The sequence below is a fragment of the Pongo abelii genome, chromosome 7 (genome assembly GCF_028885655.2).
Source record: "Pongo abelii isolate AG06213 chromosome 7, NHGRI_mPonAbe1-v2.0_pri, whole genome shotgun sequence".
NCBI classification, from domain to species: domain Eukaryota; kingdom Metazoa; phylum Chordata; class Mammalia; order Primates; family Hominidae; genus Pongo; species Pongo abelii.
In genome coordinates this window covers 11,259,237-11,278,034 of record NC_071992.2, presented here as the reverse complement: position 1 = coordinate 11,278,034, position 18,798 = coordinate 11,259,237, and the positions used below count along the sequence as shown (strand labels likewise).

Genomic DNA, 18,798 nt, shown 5'->3' with positions numbered 1-18,798 from the left:
AAGCTAACCTTGCCTTCCTGGGATAAATCCCACTTGGTCATAGTGTATGATTCTTTTTATATGTCACTGGATTTGATTTGCCAGTATTTTGTGGAGGATTTTTGTATCCATAGTAATAAGAGATAGTGATCTGTAGTTTTCTTCTTTTGTGATGTCTTTGGTTTTGGAATCAGGGTAATAATGGCATCATAGAATGAGTTGAGAAGCATCCCTTCTCTCCTGTTTTTTGGAAAAGTTTGTGAAAAATTGATATTGATTCTATAATTCTAATAATTTAAGTCTTCTTTCTTATGTCTTGGTTGAATTCTGTCATTTTTGTTTATCCTTCCAAAGAACCAGCTTTTGGTTTCATTGATTTTTCTTTACCATTTTGTATTCTCTATTTCATTAATTTCCATTCTAATATTTACTATTTCCTTTCTTTTTTGAATTAGGTTTAGTTTGCTCTTCTCTTTCCAGTGTCTTAAGATGGAAGTAATTGTTTTGAGTTTTTTTTCTTTTTTAATATAGGCATTTACTGCTATAATTTTTCCTAGGCACTTCTTTAGCTGAATTCCATAAGTTTTGGAATGTTGTGGTTTCCATTTTAATTCAGCTCAAAGTATTTTCTAATTTTCAGTTTGATTTTTCTTTTGACCTACTGGCTATTTAGGAGTATGTTGTTCAATTTCCACATATTTGTGGGTTCCCCAAATTACTTTATGTTTTTGATTTCTAATTTAATTCCAGTGTGGTTGGAGAACATACTATGTATCATTTCAATCCTTTTAAATTTACTGAGGTTTGTTTTATGACCTAGCATAAAGCCTACCCTAGAGAACATTCCATGTTCACTTGAAAAGAACATACATTTCGCTGTTGTTTGATGGAGTGTTCTAGAGCTATAGCAGATTTTTTGAAACTCACTCAGGAAAATCTCAAATGTTTGCAGAAGTAGAGATAATAATATAATAATTGTGAGTTGAATTGTGTTCCTCCTCCAAAATATTGAATTCCTAGCCCCCAGTATCTGTGAACGAAGGGTTTTTGTGGGGAGGGGGCACATGATTAAGTTAGGATGAGGTAGTAGGGTGGGCCCTATCCAATATGATGGCTGTCATTTAAAATGGGAGAAATTTGGACACAGACAGACATGAACACAGGAAGAACACCATGTGAAGATGAAGGTGGAGATTTTGGAGATGTATCTACAAAGCAACGAATGCCAAAGATTGCTGGCAAACCACCAGAAGCCAGGGGACAGGCATGCAACAGGTTCTTGGCCCTTAGAAGGAACCAATCCTGCTGACACCTTGATCTTAGATTTTCAGCTCCCAAAACTGTGAGACAATAAATTTCTGTTGGGCCAGGTGCAGTGACTCTCGCCTGTAATCCCAGCACTTTGGGAGGCTGAGGTGGATGGATCACCTGAGGTCAGGAGTTTGAGACCAGCCTGACCAACACGGCAAAACCCTGTCTCTGCTAAAAATACAAAAATTAGCCGGGCCTGGTGGCAGGTGCCTGTAATCCCAGCTACCCAGGAGGCTGAGGCAGGAGAATCACTTGAACCTGGGAGGCGGAGGTTACAGTGAGCCGAGATCACACCACTGCACTCCAGCCTGAACAACAGAGCGAGACTCAGTCTCAAAAAAAAAAAAAAAATGTATGTTGTTTAAGCCACTCGGTTTATGGAAAACACTTATGTACTCAGCACTCAGATTCAACGACCTTTCAGCCAGTTGTATCTTCACCACAAGCCAGAGCTCAGTGGCTCCCAGGCATTATAACAACACGGACCCTCTGGTCAACGATGGACTCTCAGGTGAGAAAGTTTAAAGGCAAAAAGACATTTTGGCATGCTGCCACAGTGTTCTCTGGTTAGGAGGTGAAAAACAAGTTCTGAGTATTGGACTTCCAAAACTGTAAAAGACAAAAAGTCAACACAGTTGAGCTGATATGGTTTGGCTCTGTGTCCCTACCAAATCTCATGTGGAATTGTAATCCCCAGTGCTGGAGGTGGGGCTGGATGGGAGGCGACTGGCTCGTGGGGGTGCAGTTCTCACGAGTGGGTTAGCGCCATTCCCTCGGTGCTGTTCTTGTGATAGTGAGTGCGTTTTGGTGAGATCTGGTTGTTTAAAAGTGCGCAGCACCTCCCCACTCACTCTCTTCTTCCTGCTCTGGCCATGTGAGATACCTTGCTCCCCCTTTGCCTTCTGCCACGATTAAAAGCTTCCTGAGGCCTCCCCAGAAGCAGAAGCCACTATGCTTCCTGTATAGCCTGGAACCATGAGCCAATGAAGCCACTCTTTTCTTTATAAATTATGCAGTCTCAGGCTCTCAGGCATTTCTTTCTAGCAGTGCGAGAATGGACTGATCCATGAGGCTTGTCAAAATTTTATGGTATGCATAGTAGACAATCAAATACCAGATTGTCTGAGGATCTTGGAGGAAGGATTTTTAGTGCAGAATTAGGTTGTTTGTCAAAATGATTTTATAATATTACACTGTGCGAAAGTTGTCAGAATCAAAACGGAGTTGCTTGTGTTAAAAATCTAAACAATAGACCCAGGGAAGGGCATGAAGGGAGGGTTCCCATGCGCAAATGCCTGATAACAGGAATTATCACACAAGTCTGCAAAAATCACAACCTTGCATACAAATATACTTCTGCAAGGACATCTGCCCAGCAGCTGCCTATCTGACCTCAGGCTGGCACAACCCTTATTATTGCTCCTTGTAGCCAAACATGATTATCTTAAAACAATTATGCAGCCCTCCTCATTTTTCTTCAAAAAACCTTTGTCTTCTTTTACCTCCTGAATATGCACATAGTTTATTATGACACACATATTCCCATTGCAGTGTCCATTCCCAAATAAATATCATTTTCTATTAGAGAGCCTCTCTGCGTGTTATTTGGGTTGGCAGTTGTCGAAGCATGACTTTGAAGCCAGATCTTAGCGTGTCTTTGTTGTCGGGTTATCAGGTACTCTACAGTTTTCTGTTTGGGTGCTATTGGTTAAGTAGAGATCATGGCAGATGGTAGTTACTGTTCGTAAAGCTTGCAAAATTCATATTTGTTCCAAAGTCTAACAGTCCCTCTTATTTCTTTAGACATATTTAAATTTTTATTTCAATTTCCATTCCAATATCCTCAGTGTTTTGGAATGCATTTCTACTGTTTCTTCTTCCTCCCAACTCTCGCTCAAATGATGGTTTCCTCTTGTGTCTTATAGCTTGCTGTTGTGAAATTCTGTTCTGTGGAACAAATCGGTAATAATTTTTTAACTTGAGGTACATTCCTCAAGAGAAGATTGACAGTTGCTTTTGCAGGTACTGGATATATTAGCAATCCAGAATATCTTTTTTTGTTTTTGTTTTCTTGTTCTTGTTGTTGTTTTAAAGACAGGGTCTTGCTCTGTCATCCAGGCTGGAATGCAGTGGCACAATCATAGCTCACTGCAACCATGGATTCCTGGGCTCAAGCAATCCTCCTACCTCAGCCTCCTGAGTAGCTGGGACTAGAGCTGCACACCACCACACCTAGCTAATTTTTAAAATTTTTTTATAGAGATGGGGTTGCCCCGACTGATCTTGAACTCCTGGGTTCAAGTGTCTCTCCTGCCTCAGCCTCCCAAAGTGCTGTGATTACAGGCATGAACCACCGCACCCACTACAGGAAGTCTTTAAATTATGTTATCAGTTTGGTGTTTCCAGAACTCTTGGAGAGTAGAAATTCTGTCCCTAAACTTGTGTGATGGTAAAATACAAATTCTTAAACATGTTTTTCTCCCCTTCACTCAGAGGCAAAATCAAGGTAGACAAGTTTCCTTACTAACTCCTTCAGAAAGGCAAGATTTTTTTTTCATATTACCCAGTGAGTGACTTTCAGGGTCTCAGCCTTACGTAAAATAAAAAGGTCTACAGTCAGACTTCCCACCTTCATTAATACCTGAGAAATTAATGAAATAGAGAATACAAACGGTAAAGAAAAATCAGTCAAGTGTGGGCACCAGATTTTGTCTCCTTTTCTCCTGAACTAAACCATGTAAGGGGAATTTCCAGGTCCCCAGAGACTGGCAGACATTCCTTAAGCAAAACTGTTTCAATGTCCTTGCTTACCTCTCTGAATTCATATGTTCCATTATTTGTGGTCTTTAAGGATTTCTCTTTTACTTTTTGCCAGGCCAGCTATATATTTAATAATTGGTTGTTTAAAAAATATTTAGACTATTATAGGGTTTTTTTAAATCAAAAGTCTCATTATGATTCTTAAGTCTGCCATATTGCTAAAAGTGGAAGGCTATAATGATTTTTCATACTGAGAGCTCTATCTCATCTGGAACTTATTTTTCTGGTTAGTTTGAGGTTGGGCTAAATTTCATTTCTGCACATTCTAACAGTGCAAGGAAAGGTACAATGGGCCCTGAATGGGCGTTCTGTTAGGCACTTTCATGAGTTCAGCTTTAGGGGCAAAATGACACACAAAAGCAAAGATCAAGTAATAAAGAGTTGGCTTTCACAGTTTTGATGAATGTCTTCTATCCACCCTAGACCTGCTTCCTTTTGATACAAAAGGTGCAAAGCGACTTTTATTCTGTTCTTCCCAGTGCTTTGTTCGCTGCATTTCCCCTGCCTCATACCCGAGCGTTTTCCCGCTGAGCTTCATGCACAAGGACCTTCCGTTTGATCTTCACGGTTCTTCTAGGTAAGGTGGGACCTGAAAAAAAGTGAAAGATCAGAAGGATGGGAAGACTTAAGGATTTTGGACTGAGTCTGGGTCCACATAAAGGTAACCCAGGGCTGCTGATAAGAGTAAGGGTAGAGTAGTTGATCAGCAAATCTCATCCCATCTAAAGAAAGAAACTTAGAATGCCAGGATAAATCCCATTGCAATCAGCTTCAAAGAACTATCCTAATTCTTTGATGTATCAAATATGTGTTAAATAAGTAAGCAGTTGGCTAGGATTTCAAAACCTACTTTGTTATAGAGAGATTTAAAGTATAACACATTTTCTTTCAGAGACAGGGTCTTGCTATGTTGCCCAGGCTGCACTGCAATGGCTATTCACAGGTGAGATCATAGAACAGTACAGCCTTGAACTCCTGACGTCAAACAATCCTCTTGTCTCAGCCTCCTGAGTAGCTAGGACCGTAGGTGTTCGCACCACCAAGCCTGGCTCCAGACAGCTGCTTTAGAAATGACAGAACATTAAATGAAAACTATCCACTGTTTAAAGGTTAAAATAGCTAGCCTTTTTTTTTTTTAATCCCTTCCTACCTTTTGATCAGAAAAGTTTGCTCTGTCTACTTTTTGAGGACACTGTATTTTATTACCATCCAAATATTAGAAATAACTTATATCTATGTGATAGAAGTTCCAATATTCTATTTTTACTTTTTCCTGCAGCAAAGCCTAGATATTCTTTTATGATATTCTGCTTCTCTCCTATGAAATCTCCCTCGTTTATTTCTCGCCATCTTGCTGATAATTATACAGCATTTTCAGGAGGGGGTTCCCTAGTCCTAACTTGTAGACCTTCCAATGACTGTATACTTCTGATTGCTTTTACAGTTGTGATCACAGTATTTCCTCCCCCTCTTCGTGTCCTGATTCTGTACAGAATCAGAGCAGCTTCAGAGGCATTGTCTAACGAGAAGCAGAAGGCTTTTAGAGGCTGTCTTCAAGACCCATGCCTGGATGTTTTCCCCAAATAATCTTTTTTACTTACAATGTCAGACCATAATAGAACCTCTAATTAAATGGTTGCTCTTATGTGAAGAATGGCGGGGCTTGGGCTGGGTGTGGTGATGTGCATCTGTAATCCCAGCACATTGGGAGGTTGAGGCAGGAGGATCACTTGAGCCCAGGAGTTTGAGACCAGCCTGAACAACATAGCAAGACTCTGACTCTACAACAAAAAGTTTTAAAATTAGCTGAGCATGGTGATGCATGCCTGCAGTTTCAGCTACTCAGGAGGCTAAGGGAGGAGTATTGCTTGAGCCTAGGAGTTCAAGGCTACAGTGAGCTATGTTTGCACCACTGCATTCCTACACTCCAGCCTGGGTGGGAGAGCTGTTTGCTAATCATTTTATGTTTTCCCAAGCTGTTCCAAGAATTTGGTAGGGAGCTGACATCAACTTATCTGTCTATACTTGCTTTCCGAATAAACCACTCAAAAACTGAAGCTGAAGACTTCTCACCTGTATCTAGGAATGGAACTGAGAATGGCATTACAAGGAATGGAAACATTTTAGTGATCATCTCAGATACCTGAAAGACTCACAGACTGAGACTAGTGGGGCTTCTCTAAAAGTTGCCATGGTATAATCTCATGCAGTGGAAAGATGGCAGGTCTTAGAACTGGGCACTATTCGTTGAGCTGTCACTGTATAGAGGCGTGGTGACTGTTGCAGCTTCAGGAACAACTGGCGAGCTTGTAGAACAAGCTTAGGCTCGCAGAGCTTCCTTTGTTTTTTTGAGACAGGGTCTCACTCTGCTGCCCAGGCTGGAATGCAGTGGCATGATCTAAGCTCACTGCAAGCTCTGCCTCCCAGGCTCAATCAATCCTCCCAATTCAGCCTCCTGAGTAGCTGGGACTACAGGCATGCACCACCATGCCCAGTTAATTTGTTTTTTCTTTTTTTTTTTTTTTGGAGAGGTGGGGTTTCACCATGCTGGCCAGGCTGGTCTCAAACTCCTGACCTCAAGTGATCTGCCTGCCTCGGCCTCCTGAAGTGCTAGGATTACAGGTGTGAGCCACCACACCCGGCTGGCTCCTAGAGGTTCTGATTGGCTGGTTGGGGTCAGGGTCCAGGAATTTGCATGTTCCCCTATGCCTACCCAGGACATACTCATGTGAATGCCTTTCACCCCATAGTTTAAGAAACACTGCCTAGGGTCAGTAATGATTGGCTGTCGTTGCTGAGGTAACCCCAAGGGGATGCTGATGATCAGGAGGCTCTGGAGCCAAAGCAGTCTAACAGGCTGTGGGAAGCAACCTCGCACCTGCAGGCCCTTCCTCCTGCATTTCAGACACAGGCAAATCAAAAGACTTGAGCAAATACTAACACAGCTTCTAACAGCTCAAGGCCACAACCCTAGGATGTCCCTAGTTCCCCTTAAAGTGCCTCCTTGAAAAAAAAAAAAAACACCCAAAAATTTAAGACTGCCAAATGAGTTTACTGTTTGTTCTATCCAGTATCTGACATAGGTCCCTTACTTCCCTTTCTTAGAGCATTTACCAAAAGGGGCTTACAATTGTGAATCTTCCTCCATCTTTGAGAGGTATAGGTGTGTGATATGACTCAAAAGAGTTTCAAGGACCTGAAAGTGCTTCCCTTGAAATGTAACAATCGGCCAGGCGCGGTGGCTCATGCCTGTAATCCCAGCACTTTGGGAGGCCGATCACCTGAGGTCAGGAGTTCGAGACCAGCCTGGCCAACATGGTGAAACCCCATCTCTACTAAAAATACAAAAATTAGCCGGGCATGGTGGTGCATGCCTGTAATTCCAGCTACTCGGGAGGCTGAGGCAGGAGAATCGCTTGAACCTGGGAGGTGGAGGTTGCAGTGAGCCAAGACCGTACCATTGCACTCCAGCCTGGGCAACAAAAGCGAAACTCTGTCTCAAAAAAAATTAAAAATTAAAAATAAAAGAAATGTAACAATCAGGAAGGACAGGGCCCCGTCTCCTGCTGCAGACACGGAGGATCTAATCGCATTGACACTAAGCCTTTGCAATTGTTCACTTCCCGGAATCTACTGAGCCTCCTCCAGCCGGCCTCGGTACTCCCCCATTCCCCCTTTCAAATTCCCTGTGTACAAATCAAAGTTGAGTTCAGCTCATGCCGGACTCTTTTGCCTATTGCAATAGACATTACTGATTAAGACTTGTCCGGACCAATTTAACTGGTGTCTGGCTTTGCTTGTTTTTGACACTGATGCTCATAGAATGCCTGCTGAAGCCTTAGGCCAGGAGATGCTCTAAATTCAAAGTTATGAGAAACAGACTGTCATTGTTCATTCAAAGTGAAAACCTACAGGTACACACGGATACACACACATGCACAGTTACGTCTGAACCAAGGAGAAAATGTGAAAGTGATTCCAGTGACTAAAGACTTCTCACCAGGGAAGAATTGACTGAAAATGCAGCAGAAAGCCAGCAGAGCAAGAACTCCTCTCCTGGTGTCTAGTCACATGCTCCTCCATTGCCCAGGGATGGGAAGTTGTAGAAAGCAGAGACCAGAGGCCAGCCTGTGGGGTACATGTGTTGGGCAGTTTGCTGATTTTTCATTCTTCCCCTGTTCCTCACTCACTGTTTAAGGAAAAAGCCATGCAATGCCACTTGTTAAAGCACAGTAAGGAAGGCTTTATTCAAGACCATTGTGATAGATGAAAGGACCGCTGCAGTTGCATCTTGCAGTGGCGGAGAGAGATTGAGCTCCACTCCAGACAGAGCCTGGGCAAGTGGGTGGGGTGTGGGAGTGGTTAGTGGGGTGAAAATTACTAAGAGGAACCATCAGGGATATGAGGGATTTCAGCTGAACTAACATAAGAGGATTCCTGCTGAAGGCAGGCAAGAGTGACCACACATCACCTGCTAAATGGTGGAGGAAGAGAAATCTGATTAGGTATTGAAGATGCGGGTGGGGTGGGGGGGTCCTCACTAAACAGACTTAGCAGGGCTCTTTACCAAAACTAGATTTTACAAGGAAGTGCACAGATGGGCCTAAAAGAAGTTTCAAGACTTTAACTCAAGCTTCGCCAAGCAATGAATCTTTGTCACAAATCCAACTGAAAAGTAAAAACTGAGCTAGACTAAGCAAATAAAGGGGAAGGACGCAGTGGCAGTAAAAAAAAAAAAAAAAAAGAGTAAAAAAAGACTTGGGGGTTAAATTTTTTAAAAAAGGATTTTAGTCTCTGTCCTGCCACTAACTAGCTGTGTGCTCTTAGCTGAGTCATTTCATATCTCTGAATCTCGGTCTCCTCACCTGTAAAACAAGCTGATTAAATCAGAAGATCCAACTCCAACTCCATGCAGGTATATTTATCAAATGCTTATTATGTACCAGCTACAAAGATAAATGAACCCCAGCCCTGCCTTCACACGGGTAAAGGAGTTATGAGTGCTTGAAAGAGCATAATGAAAATTACTATCCCGTAGATGGAGCCTGGGCAGGGAAGGAAGTGATGTTAAATAAGGACCATGGAGACTTGAAGGCTCCCTGAGAAGGGCAGATTTATCTTGAATGAAATTCAGGAAAAGGAAACCGCAGTCAAAAGGTGGAATTTCAGGATTTGAACATTTCAGATGCATAAAAGTTCTTCTTGATGACAAGATGACAGTGCACAGACTTTAAATTATGAATGTGTGATTCAACAATTCTCATTTGAACTCGTACAAGTAACCTCTTAACAACAGAACAATCAAGTCCACAGCAAGCAGTTGCTGTTGCCAAGTCTTTTGGTGACCTTAGGGATCCAATCATCCTAAAACTGGTAGATGACTATGCTTCCCAGTGTCAGGCCCATTAAAATCGATCCACCAACCCCACCACTCCAGACCACGTGTGATGCTAAACCTCCACTCATATTGGGTGTTTAGCTGTCAAATTCCAGAACTCCACATTAATGCCTGTTACACTGTAGCAGGTCAAAATTTGATATGTTTTTTCTTAATTTCACTTTTTAAAATCTTACTTTTGAAAAAGATTTCAGACTACAGAAAAGTTGAAACAACAGTACAATAAACATGTTTAAACCCTTCACTCAGATGAACTAATTGTCAACAATTTGCCACATTTTTTTTCTTCGTGTGTGTGTGTGTGTGTATGTGTGTGATATGGTTTGGATGTGTGTCCCCACCCAAATCTCATGTTGAATTGTAATCCCCAGTGTTGAAGGTGGGGCCTGGTGGAAGGTGATTGGACCACAGAGGTGGATTTCTCATGAATGGTTTAGCACCATCCCCCTGATGCTCGTGATAGTGAGTTCGTTCTCATATAAAAGTGTGTAGCACCTCCCTTTTCCCTCTTGCTCCTGCTTTTGTTATGTGATGTGCCTGTCCCCACCTTTGCCTTCCATCACGATTGTAAGATTCCTGAATTCTCCCCAGGAACCAAGGAGATGGTAGCACCATGCTTCCTGTAAAGCCTGCAGAACCCTGAGCCAATTAAACCTCTTTTCTTTGTAAATTCCACAGTCTCAGGTATTTATAGCAATGCAAGAACATACCAGTACAGTGTGTATATACATACACATACACAACACATGCATACACAACACATGCATACATACTGTGTGTGTATGTATATGTATATGTATACCCATGTTGTCATAAACAATTGAAAGTAACCTGCAGCTATTATAACAGTTAATCTTCAAATGTTTCAGCACACGACTCTGGAGAGAAAGGACATGTTCCTCCATAACCAGGTCACCATTATCCTATCTAAGAATATCAACTTAACTCAATAATGTCATCTCCTGTACAACCATGTTCATGCTTCCTCCCAAATACCTTCTGTGGCATGTTATTCCTGATTGGAGATTTAATCAGGTTTCATGTCTCACATTTGGTGGTTACATTGCGTTAGCCTCTTTTAGTCTAGAGTGGTCCTCCTGCCTTCTTGCTTTTGTTTTGTTTTACGTGGCATTGGATTATTAGGAGAGTCCAGGCCACCAGCCTATAGAAAGTATCCCCGCAACACACCTCCCAGTGGACCTGACTGATGGCTTCCTCATGCTTAGATTCGAGTTAGGGGTGCTGGGAAAGACCGCCTCCCAAGGGAAGTGCAACTGTCATTGTATATGGAGCTCAGCACGTCCGGGTGCTGCACTGCTATCCCTTGGCTATGGTGATGATCACCAGACATCTCCATTAGAAAAGTATGTTCTTCTCTTTGGAATCACTGAGTTACAGATCGGGTGGTAGCTGCAGATCTGTCCTCTTAAGGTGATCATCTCTGAGAAAAGCAGAGGAGGAAAAGAAAAGAACACAAAAGGGGGAGAAAGTAAGTAAGGGAGGGCATGTGGAAGGTGTGTCATGGTCCATTTAAAAAATAAAAAGATTGAAAATATAACTATATATCACATTTATAATTATATATAGGCCTGGCACAGTGGCTCGCACTTATAATCCCAGCACTTTGGGAGGCTGAGGCAGGAGGCTCACTTGAGCCCCAGGGTTCGAGCCCAGCTTGGGAAATATAGTGAGACTCCTCTCTACAAAAAAATAAAAATTAAAATAAATAAAATAAAATAAAATTAGCTCAGCATAGTGGCATCATCCCAGCTACTCAGGGGGCTGAGGTGGGAGAATCACTTGAGCCCAGGAGGTTGAAGCTGCAATGAGCCGTGGTTATGCCATTGCACTCTAACCTGGGCAACAGAGTGAGACCTTGTCTCAAAATAAAATAAAATAAAAAGCTTCACTTAAATAGTGTGGAGAAATAAGAAATGTGAAGCTAGGGAGGTGTGACTAAGACTTGAGAGCAGACTGAGATTGTTTCGCTATTTCACTGGACGCTGACCCTGATTTAGGGTCAATGACAACAAAATAAACCCCAACAGTAATCACTGAATTATCATTGTTGACATTCCCACCTAGTTATCCTACTTCTTAATTAGGCCTTTATTTTAGATGTGTCTCTGTATTTTAATTATACCTAATTATATGTAATTGCATATTCTTAACTCATTTCATTATGGCTACGAGCAGAAAAGCACTTTGCCAGAAAAGTGTGCTGACTTTCCACATATTCTTTTTACTCTTCTTTCCAGTTGCCAATGTGGATAGGGGAAGTTAATTTGTATAGACATGTTTCCCACCCTCAACAGGGGCCGTTAGACACTGCTCCTATTGAGAAGTGGGGCCTATGTCTTCTTGAAATTGGGTGGGTGTTCATGACTGTTTAGATCAGCAGAGCACAGTGGAAGTGACATTATGTGGCATCTAAGTCATAAAAAATGACCCAGGTTTCACTTTGCCCTCAAATTCTGCTATGTAGGCAGCCTCACTGCCCTGAGGTCAGCATGCTAGCAGGAATACCAAACCAGCTCCCCAGGAGACCATGAAGAGAGGCCCTGAGCCTGCAGAGAGACAGGAAGAGAGAGAGAGAGTTGATTGGACAGCCCTAGTGGCTTCAGCCTCTCTCCACCAGCCCCCCATTATTCCAGTTCCCATCCACCACTGATGGGTGTTGTTTTGAGCAACTCTGTTTGGGGTATTTTTAAATGTAGCCATACCAACAGGGCCTCCTCTTTTCACTTCTCCACTTTCTTGTAAGATGCTAGATTCCTATTCTTCTGATTGGTCTCAAAAATGAAGTGGCTCAGGGATTGAAGACACAGAACTCAGACATAGGAAATATGATCGTTAGACTGCAATATCTGAAGGCAGACCCATTGATTATATTATTGTCACCAGAACTTTGCTTTTGTTGCTCTGTACAAGGAAACCTTAGTCCCCCTTCGACTAGTTAAGAAAGACTATCTTTTCCCAATATCCACAGTTCTGAATCTTAACAGGCAAAAGCAGTGCAAAATAAGTCTAATTTAAATTAGTGTGACAGCAAGGGCCTGGGCCTTGGACTTAGAAGTATTGCCTTTGGGTTTCTGCCTCACTGCTTGGTTTTGTCGTTGAAAGGATGGTACCGTCCCTTTGAGCTTTCATTCTTCCTGTCTGAACTGGGAACAATACCTCACCTGTCTACTTCACCAGGTCGTATTGAGAGAGTCATATGTGATACCATAGTTGAAAACATTTTGTAAGCTGTAATACACTAACCAAACGCAAGAGATTATCAGTATTATTGTCACTGAGAAGTTATTTATCTGCTTTAATTCCCTCATCTGCAAGGTGGGGACAATATAATATGACCTTTCCCCTATTCTCATCAAGACACTGCTATAAATATGTGCAATAATAACTAAAGTCACTCAGATTGGGGTGTAGGGAGGATGGAATATGTTAAGTAAATAATGGGTATCTATTCAACAAACATACACTGAGTGGCTACTATGTACAGGCACCAAGTTAGGTTGTAGACATACTGAAAGCAATAAATGGCCCTTCCCATTGAGGAACTTACTGTCTAGTAGAACATTATGGACACAGAAAGCTCTCGTAATACAGTTTATTAAGTAGTAATGAAGTAGGAGGCTGAACTCAACTCCAGGGGCTGGGCTCGGACACTGGACCAAATTAAGGACTAGCTAAAACAGTGAGTGGAAGCAGCTTTCCATAAGACATGCCTACCAATGTGCCATGTCAGTTTACCGTTGCCATGGCAATGCCCAGAAGTTGCTGCCCCTTTTCACAGCAACAGCCCAACAACTTGGAAGTTACCACCTTTCCTAGATATTTCTACATGATCTGCCCCGTAATTTGCATGTAATTAAAAGTAGGTATATGCCAGGCACGGTGGCTCACGCCTGTAATCCCAGCACTTTGGGAGGCCAAGGAGGGCGAATCACCTGAGGTCAGGAGTTCGAGACCAGCCTGGACAACATGGTGAAACCCTGTCTCTATTAAAAATACCAAAGTTAGCCTTTAGTCTCTACTAAAAATGCCAAAATTAGCCTTTGGTATTACAGGTTAGTGCACCTGTAATTCCAGCTACTCGGGAGGCTGAGGCAGGAGAATTGCTTGAACCCTGGAGGGGGAGGTTGCAGTAAGCTGAGGCAGCACCACCGCACTCCAGTCTGGGTGACAGAGCGAGACTCTGTCTCAAAAAAAAAAAAGCGTAGGTATAAATATGACTGCAGAACTGCCTCTGAGTTGCTACTCTGGGCACACTGCCTATGGGGTAGCCCTGCTCCGCAAAGAGCAGTGCCTCTGCTGTTGCTGTGCACTGTTGTTTCAATAAAAGTTACTGTTTAACACCACAAGCTCACCCTTGAATTCTTTCATGGGCAAAGCCAAGAACCATCCTGGGCTAAGTCCCAATTTAGGGGCTTGCCTGTCCACCATCAGTAAAATTAGAGAGAGTCACTGTATTAGTCTGTTATCATGCTGCTAATAAGACACACATGAGACTGAGTAATTTATAAAGGAAGAGGTTTAATTGACTCACAGTTCAGCATGGCTGGGGAGTCCTCAGGGAACTTACAATCATGGCAGAAGGGGAAGCAAACACGTCCTTCTTCACATGGCGGCAGCAAGTAGAAGTGCTGAGCAAAAGGGGGAAAGCCCCTTACAAAACCATCAGGTCTCATGAGAACTCACCCCCTATCACAAGAACAGCAGCATGGAGGTAAGGCCCCCATGATTCAATTACCTCCCACTGGGTCCCTCCCACAACACATGGGGATTATGGCAACTACAGTTCAAGATGAGATTTGGGTGGGGAGACAGCAAAACCATATCAGTAACCAAGGTGGACTCAGTGTGCATGGTTGGCAACGTAGCATGGTGGTAAGGATCATAGGGTCTACACTTGACTGCTTGAGTCTAGATCTGGACCATTTACTCCCATCTGACCTTGGAAAAGTTCCTAAGTTCTCTGTGCCTCAATAAAAGGAGAACAACAACCAACCGTATTAGTTTGCCAGGGCTGCCATAATAAAGTATCAAAGCCTGGGTGGTTTAAACAACAGAAATTTCTCTTACAGTTCTGGAAGCCAGAAATCTGAGATCAAAGCGTTAGCACAATTGAGTTCTCTTGAACCCTCTCTCCTCACCTCTCATATGTGTCTGTGTCCAAACTTCCTCTTAGTATAATGACACCAGTCATATTGGATTGCAGACATCCTAATCATCTCATTTAACTTACCTCTTTAAAGATCCTAGCTCTAAATAGCCTATGGAGGTGCTGAGGGTTGGGACATCAACACATGAATTTGGAGGAGGGAGAGACACAATTCTTCCCAAGATCAACCTCAGAACACTGTAGAAGGAGTACATGAGACTACATGTAAGGCATTTAGCCAATGTCTAGAACACAGAGTAAACACTCAATTAGTATGAGTTATTATTATACGGTGCTATGAAGCCTATGTATTGTGAAACTCATATTTGTGAGGGAAAATCAGGGAAGGCTTCCCATAGGCAGTGACCTCTGAGAGGAGATCTGAAGGATGGTAGCATTAGCAGGTCGAGAGACAAGTTGCTGGGAGTGAGGTAAGTATACACCAGGCAGAAAGAACACAAAAATTATTTAGAGTTCTGCTTTCTTAAACTTTAATGTATGTATAAATCATCTAAGAATCTTATAAAAATGCAGATTCTGATTCAGCAGGTTCAGAGTGAGACATTTCTAACAAAGATCCCAGGGAATGACAGTGATACTGGTCCCTGTTCCACACCTCCATGTAGTAACAAGGTTATAACTGGGCGCAAAATCTCAGGAGGAAACGGCAAGTTATTTGAATATAGCTGGCATGAAAATTGCATATGGGTGGAGATTAGAGACTGCTGGACAGGGAAAGAAGAGCAGAGATGAGACCTGTGATGCTGGTCTCTGCTTAAAAGGCTAAATCACAAAGGGCCTTATAAGTTAAGCAAAGAAAGAAAGAGAGAGAGAGAGAAGGAAAGAAAGAAAGAAAGAGAGAGAGAGAGAGAGAGAGAATTTAGAGCACCAAAGACAACCAAAGAGCTTCCAAATGGAAAAATGGATTGAAGGAGAACCCCACTGGAAGAAAGAAAACCAATTAAAATATTTTTCCTGTTAAGTAGATGAGAAATGATGGTAGTCTGATCTAACATAGTGGCCTTGGGCATGGGGAGAAGTGGAGGAATTCAAGAGATATGAAAAGACAGAATCATCCATTTTGTGATTGGTTTGCTTGGGGGAGATGAAGGGAAGGGAAGACATAAGAAAGACCTGGAATGAGGTTATTGGGTTGGTTTCAGCTGCTGACTGTCAATACAAAACAACTAAGTACACGGAGAATGGCTGTTCATTAGGAGCATACACAGGCCATGTCTTCTCTGTCTCAGATATTCCTGCTAATTTTGGACATGGTCAGCCTGCTTTGTCCAAACCACCTTCAAAAGGCCTCAATTTCTACTAAGTACTCACCGCCTAGTAGGGCAACACAAAACCGGGAAAGTAAATTTGTACTTCAAAACTCAACAGTGATTTTTGTATTTTCTCCCCTAGTGTGGCATGTGTTAGCCTTCCCAAAACAGCTATTACTCCTTGAGGGCAATGGCCATGTCAAACCTATTGTTTCCATTCCCGACAGTGCTGATGACCAAATAGGCACTAAGAGCTGGTTGACTATTTGGGAGAATAACATCTAGATGATTACATATCAATGCCATTTGTTATCTCACAGACTGATTATAATAATAACATCTGTAAGTTGTTGAGTAAGTCTTTTACGTGCATTATAAATGCCATTATCTTCTTTGGGTTATCAGAATCCTCTCAGATCCTTATGTCCAGGCAGTTTGGATAAGAATTATTGAATTATTTTAATTGCTTCATTGATTATTTTAATAGAATGGAAGCCTACCATTACTGTTAAACTCCACTGCCATCTACTGTTCGTATAATAAAGTAACAAATTGTGCTCTCAATCTCCGAAACTCACCTCTATGCTCTATTCCTTACAACTGAATTTTTGTTTTCCTCAGATCTCAAGGGCTTTCTATGCTTTGAGCTTCAATACAAGTAGATGTAATTTTTAAATAGTTTTGTTAAACAACAATCCAGCATGATATTGATAACTTTCTTTCATGGGCAAAAAAATTTCATGGTGTTATAGAAAAGTAAACATTTTTAACTTAATGAAACCATGATCTTTTCATGTGCCTCCCCCCACATAAACAAACTAAGAGAAAAAGGTAATGGAATTACTGAAAAATGCATCCCCACCTCTAGGAGATATCACTAAATTGGACATCTCTGTCGGCCACATTCCATTCAGAGTGTGGCCCTCATCCTTCAAGGTCCTGTTTTCAAAGGACACCTTCTCCATAAAACCTTCCCTGATTCTTCACTCTGTAATTAAATTCTTCATCCCACAACTGGTAATTGTTATAACTTATCCACATAAACGAAGAAAGTAAAAAACTCCAGTTTAAAAAAATAGCTTTGTAAATCATCCCCCTCATCTTCCCTACTCTGTTGGTTCCTGTTTTTAGACCGGACTCTCAGGTGTAACAATATTATTGTTATTATTGTTATTGACTACAAATCACCCAGGTTCTTGGCATTTTGAACAAAGAATTGGACAAAACACAGACAAAGCAACGAAAAAGTGAAGCAACAAAAGCATAGATGTATTGAAACAAAAGTACACTCCACAGAGTGGGAGCGAGCTCGAGTAAGTGGCTCAAGAGCGCTGGTTACAGAATTTTCTGGGGTTTAATTTTTTTTTTGAGGCGGAGTCTTGTTCTGTCACCCAGGCTGGAGTGCAGTGGCACAATCTTGGCTCACTGCAACCTCCACCTCCCAGGTTCAAGCAATTCTCCTGCTTCAGCCTCCCCAGTAGCTGGGATTACAGGCCCACACCACACCCGGCTAATTTTTGTAATTTTAGTAGAGATGGGGTTTCACCATGTCGGTTGGCCAGGCTAGTCTGGAACTCCTAACATTGTGATCCACCGTCCTCGGTCTCCCAAAGTGGTGGGATTACAGGTGTGAGCCATCGTGCAGCATGGGGTTTAAATACCTTCTAGAGGTTTCCCATTGGTTACTTGGTTACACCCTATGTAAATGAAGGAGTGGCCCGTCACAAGTCTGACCGCATGGGAGGTGACCAATCAGAGGCTGAAGTGAAGGAAGTTACAAAGTTACACATGAAGACTTGGCCTGCAACCAGTCTGATTGGTTGTGGGACGGGACCAATCAGAGGTACTTTCCATTTTTCATTTGCAGTGCAGTGCAGTGCAGTGCAGTGCAGTGCAGTGCAGTGCAGTGCAGTGCAGTGCAGTGCAGTGCAGTGCAGTGCAAAAGGATCAGAGTAGCCTCTGATCCTTTTGTTACATTGGTGTGGAGAGGTGGGATTTCCCTTCTGATTCAGTTCTAGGAAGTCAGTGAGAATTGGCCTTAGGTTCCCTGCCTCCAGACCCTATTCTCCTGTCTCATTTCCCCACTGTCAGACATGATCCCCATAAATCTTTATGGGAGGCAGAGGGACCAATGGTCTTTCTTCTGCAACTGCTTCATGCTGATTGGGCTGCGGTGCCTACCTATTTGGGATCATGGAACTCTCACCCTGCTCTGTCTAGTGGAGACAGGGTAGCTTCTTGATAGCCAGGAGTGGTGTCTTCACCTGGAACTGGCTGAAAACCTTGTTGCATGATCATCTGAAGCTTGATGGTCTCTAGGCAAAAGGAAATTAATTTGGTTAATGGATTTAACAAATATGGTCCAAAAACCAAGGCAAGTATAATCATTAATAACGAGCCAGCCAGAGGAAGGACCCATGAACCCCTAATTAGCATTTTTGAACAGGAGGACCATGACTTGGACAGCTGTTGTCGTATCTTAGAAGCCTGGTCAGCTAATTTCCGGGTGGCATCCCTTACTAATTCTAATTGGTTGACATAAAAACAGGATTCTTCCTCTAGAAAAAGACATAAGCCACCTTTTCCAGCAGTTAGGAGATCCAGTCCCCTTCTATTTTGTAAAGCAACTGCCGCCAAGGAGTCTGTTTGAGTTTGTGTTGTGATGATACTTTGGGCAATGTCATCCAAGCTTTCCACAAAATCCTTGGAAAGTGTTGGTAACAGTATAGGGAAGTTGCAAGCCCAGTAACTCCCGTTCCTACTCTCACTGTTATTCCTAGCCCAGCCAAAAGGCGTTTGAGTTGGATGGCTCATTTGTGTCTGACGGTTGCAGTTAAAGGTATAATGAGGGA

The 18,798-nt window shown here is 42.4% G+C and overlaps 1 long non-coding RNA gene across 1 annotated transcript; it reads right to left on the bottom strand.

The window, feature by feature from the left end:
• Positions 1-4,543: 4,543 nt before the first annotated feature.
• Positions 4,544-5,033, bottom strand: LOC129060776 (uncharacterized). Its single transcript, XR_008527679.1, has 2 exons — positions 4,961-5,033; positions 4,544-4,699 (listed from the first exon to the last, which is right to left on the bottom strand). It is a non-coding gene; the product is annotated as an uncharacterized LOC129060776 (long non-coding RNA).
• Positions 5,034-18,798: the final 13,765 nt, after the last annotated feature.